The following is a 5,069-nucleotide window of genomic DNA, read 5'->3' on the forward strand; positions in this document are numbered from 1 at the left end:
CAACAGAAAGGTGGACAAGGGGGAGGAAGCCATTTCCCCGTTATGCTAGTTAGTTTGGGCAAATGTTAAGCTTCTGTACAAAGATACCCCAAAATACAATGATTTGTTTCTCTCTTGGATAACAATCTGGCTTGTGGAGGCTGGTGGCCCCCAGCAAGGTCACAGAACTGTTGCGGGGGATGGTCAAGGCCAAGGTTGGAGGGAACTGACTCCTAAGCAATTACAAATAAAATCAGGAATGATTCTGGCTCGTGTGAGCCCCGGGGGGCCCTGATGACCCCTCCCTCTTCTAGAGAATGCAAAACAGATGAGAAGAACCTTCTCTTTTATCTCCCAGCAGACTGCCCCCAGCTCTGTGCAAACTTGTCCTCTTGCTGCTCTTCCTGTTATGCTGGGAAACTTTTTCAAATACTTCTCAGTTGTTGGGGAAGGGGGGGGTGTTAGTTTCCCAGATTCTTTTTTGAGGCAAGGAGAGGTTGGGGCAATGGGACAGGTGGATGCCAGGAGGCTGCATCTGAGAGGGGGTGAGGCAAGGGGCTGGTGCTTCTTTTGGTTCTGTTCTGCCAGCTCTGTCAAGCAGTGTGGTCCCTGCCCGGGCCCGAGCAGTGGGCCAGCCCGGGGGCCAGAGAAGCCGGGCTGCTTGACTGCCTGCTCTCCCAGATCCTGGCCTCAGATCCCTGCTTCTGCTCACAGTGAGGACCAGTCTGGACGTGAGTCTCTCTAGTGGTCACATCACCTTTGCCTCCTTTCCTGGGGTCCTGAGGCAGTCCTTAGGATGAGTGATAATAAAGATCAAAATCTTACTGTGACATGGCAGTTCTGGGACAGTCTGAAAACATAAACTTCTAGGGGTTACTTAGAAAGAATCCTTCTAATGGTCTCATTGAGTTGTGCCTCCAAAATGCATGGACAGCTGAGAACGTGCCAGAGAGTGCTGTGCCAGTCAAGCATCCCAGATCCCGTGGGAGGGGAGTGGGTCCCCAGGGCTTAGGGACACACGTGGGCCTCCCAGACATTGCCGAGAGGGGTTTTCCAGTGGTGTGGTGTTCTCAGGTGAACAGGCAGGCCACAGCCTGAGGACAAAAGAGTTATGTTAGCCTGATTATGTAGTTATTTTATTTTATTTTTAAAAAAGATTTTATTTATTTGACAGAGAGAGCGCTCAAGAAAGCACAAGCAGGGGGAACAGCAGAGGGAGAGGGAGAAGCAGACTCCCCACTGAACAGGGAGCCCAGTGCTGGATCCCAGGACCCTGGGATCATGACCTGAGCTGAAGACAGACGCTTAATTCACTGAGCCACCCAGGCGCCCCTGGTCTTCATGTTCTGAGCCATGGAGGGAGCAGGATCCCTGGCACAACCTCAGCCCTCGACTCTGGGACGGGTCTGCACATCGCCGCTTCTCACACAAAGATGGGCCATGCCTCTGGGGAACACTGTGAGCCATACCCTTAGTCCCATAGGGCTGGGGACACTTCTGTCTTCCAGGTTCTGTGTGACCCGTGGCTGGTGATGGGTGCGTACTGCCCAAAGAGTCGTGACCCGTGCCCAGTTCCTGTGTGAGTTGAAGGGGGCCGGGAGGTCAGCCCAGGGGCCTGCTGGGAATTTGTCCTATTCTTGGCCCCACACAGAAATGAGAGGTGACAAGACTGTCTCCAGCTCGCTTTGGCAGCACATACACCAACATTGGAACGATACAGAGAAGATTAGCATGGCCCCTGAGCATATTTTTGCTTCGTGGTACTGTTGGAAGCAGCTCCTGGGCTGTTCTCTCCCTACTTGGGGGCCTTACCCTCCATGAGGGCTTTTCTCTCCACGGGTGGGCCCTTAGGCTCCCCTCCGATTGGGAGGCTGTCCAAAGCTTATTTCTAAATTAAACTGTTTTATCCCTCAAAAAAAAAAAAAGGACTGTCTCAAATAATCTCAAACCCGTACACACATATAAACATTAACGTGAATATTTTTTGATGCCCTTAAAAGTAGTTTTTGTGGGTAACAGATGGGAGCTATGCTCGTGGTTAGCATGGCAGAACGTATAGAGTCGTCAAATTGCTGTGTTGTAAACTGAAACTAATGTCACATTGTGTGTCAACTATATTTCAATTAAAAAGTATTTTATTTTATTAAAGATTTTATTCATTTATTTGAGAGCGAGAGAGAGCGCGTGGGGGCACGTGTGAGTTGGGAAGAGGGGCAGAGGGAGAGGGAGAAGCAGACTCCCTGCTGAACAGGGAGCCTGATGTGGGGCTTGACCCCAGGACCCTGAGATCATGACCTGACCCAAAGGCAGATGCTTAACCGACTGAGCCACCCAGGCACCCCAAAAAAATATTTTAAAAAGTAATTTTTATGTGCAGAGAAGATTATTTGGGGGTTTGCTTAGGTTTTAAAAATTACTATTCAATTTATTAAAGTTATACATAAAAAGAAAAATCCTAGTTTGTCCTTAAGCTCTTAATTGCAGCTTAAATAATTTATCATTTTAATTATAGATCTAGCAAATTTTAGCAATCACTTCTCGGGAGGCTTTGGATCAATTTTGGTCTCATTTACAAACATAAACTCCTGTAACTGTTTCCTATTGCGTTATCCATCATATATAGTATATTTTCTCAACTTCCTAAGTATAATCAGGGGACAAATTTTCTCAAGTAACTTAAGTGATTCTTATAAGCTTAACACATTTAGATTATAGATATGGTGTCTTTGAGGTTTGATGAGCTGTCCCAGTGTAATGTATGAAAGAGTAAAATCTTAAATTCAGATCAATCATTCAATTATATATTTTATTTATTTATTTATTTATTTATTTTTAAAGCTTTTATTTATTTTATTAGAGAGAGAGCATGCACGCACGTGTGTGAGGGGGTTGGAGGGGCTGAGGGGGTGGAGCAGAAGGAGACAAGCAGATTCCCCGCTGAGCGGGAAGCCCAACATGGGGCTGGATCCCAGGACCCTGAGATCATGACCTGAGCCAGGTGCCCCTATTTATTTATTTTTTTTAGTAATCTCTATCCCCACTGTGGGGCTCAAACTCACGACCTTGAGATCAACAGTTGCACACTCCTCTGACTGAGCCAGCCAGGAGCCCCTCAATTATGTATTTTAAATTGGAATCACAAGGTAATCTGTTATTCTAATAACCCAAGTTCACACTAACATTATAAGGCTATAATAGCAAAACCACGTTAACATACAAATATTAACACTTTGGTATTTGTTCTTTTTACATTTCTGTAAGTCTTCCTGGGGAGTAAAAAGTACTTACTCACCAGGGAAATTGTCAGGTCATTTGAGCAATTTTTGAGGCTACTTAGTCAGCTGTTTGATGTTGCATAATGACTCGAGATCTATATGCTGGGTCCTCGTCCATGACCTCGATGGAAGGACTATGTGTAGATGCTTATCTCAAGACCTTCTGTGTGGGGTCATCTCAGAGCCCTTGGGACTGCTTTGGTCCATATCCTTGGAACTGAGTCCTATCATTACCTAATTCTTTCCTCTGTTGATGGAAATCTGCAAACTTAGTTTCCAAATCATTGATTGGATTTTGTATTTCTTTGCCTCTTAAGATGTTTAAATGTCTAAAGACCTTTGAACTTTATGACATAGCTAGCTAATTTTATTGAAGGCCGGCTATCTGCCCAGGATCATTCTATGTGCTTTTCATTCATTCATTCATTCATTCAATTGTAACAACTCGCAAAGTAGGTGCTGTTATTTTTCCCATTTTACAGAGAAAGGAAATGAAGCACAGTGAGATTAGGTCATCTGTCTAGGGTCATGTGGGCGGTCATAATAGTCATAATAGCTGTCAATCTCAGGCCTTTCAGGATGCCTAAAATCCAGCATCGTCTATAACATGAAACGTCAGAGGAACAACATTAACACACTTCTAGGTGAATATAATTTCTTTCTTTTTAAATTTTAAGTAAAAAAGATTTTAAAAAAATTTTTTAAGTAATCCCTACACCCAACATGGGGCTTGAACTTAAAACCCCGAGATCAAGAGTCGCATTGCTCCACCAACTGAGCCAGCCAGGTGCCCTGGTGAATATAATTTCTAACCCACCTGGACTCATGAAGAATTTTGTTTAGGATGGTAGCAAAATAATGACAATTTTGTGCATACAAAGACATGCAAAGCTAACCCCTAGTCAATACTTCGGGAAAAAGTTTTTCAGGATCTACTCCAGAAAAAAGAGAATGGGATCCAAAACGGGAGATGTGCAATTTAAGAGTAAACCAATAAAATGCACAGTAAGTGCACATAATTGATGATGTGACTGTGAATTTTAATAAAAAATAAAATGAAAACCTTTTTTGAGTGTTTGCTTTAAGCCAGGCATTGTCCTAAGTGCTTTCTGTAACTGTATCAACCCACTGAACCTTCACAATGATCCTTAATCTTATGATGTAGGTATTATGATCACCCCAGATTTAAATATGAGTCAAAGTAAGATTGCACGACCCAGCTAGGATCACAGAACTAGATAGAGCACGACGCAATCCAGATCAAACCCAGGCGGTCTGGCTCCGCCTGGCCCTAACTATTTCAGTGGGCTTCGGTTGTTCAGAATTTCCAACATGGAAGCAGCATCATTAAAACAGAAACAAATCTCAGGCTTAAATTCCATCTTAAATTCCAGGTTTTAGTAGAACCTACACGGAGGGGTGAGGAAACAGAGTAAACAGCGCACTAGAGTTTTACCACTTTTAGAATGGAATATCATGCATGCGGACCAACTCTTTCTTTTATTGACACATAGTTGACACACATCATGTTGGTTGTAGGCGTGTGCGTAATGATTTGACATATGTGTATATTGAGAAACTATTCTTTTTAAACATTTCAAAAATGCCAACAGTGCATTTTATGTATTCCAAAATGTGAATGACTTTATTTTTCCTGATAAGGAAAACCACGTATGCTCACAGTAGAAAATTAAATAGAACATAAAGTGTAAATGAGAAGATAAAAATCATCCTAAATTCCACTACACAGTGATAATCTTTGGTGCAGTTTGGTGAAGTTTGGTACAGCTTGGCCTTCTGGACATCATAACAGGT

At 43.4% G+C, this 5,069-nt stretch overlaps 1 pseudogene; it reads left to right on the top strand.

Annotated features, from left to right (window-relative positions):
- Positions 1 to 1,659: 1,659 nt before the first annotated feature.
- On the top strand, positions 1,660 to 1,724 carry LOC114218562 (U6 spliceosomal RNA; annotated as a pseudogene).
- The last annotated feature ends 3,345 nt before the right edge of the window (positions 1,725 to 5,069 follow it).

The sequence above is a fragment of the Eumetopias jubatus genome, unplaced genomic scaffold (genome assembly GCF_037043125.1).
Source record: "Eumetopias jubatus isolate StellerSeaLion01/CBP00866 unplaced genomic scaffold, mEumJub1_p1.0 scaffold_8, whole genome shotgun sequence".
Lineage (NCBI taxonomy): Eukaryota > Metazoa > Chordata > Mammalia > Carnivora > Otariidae > Eumetopias > Eumetopias jubatus.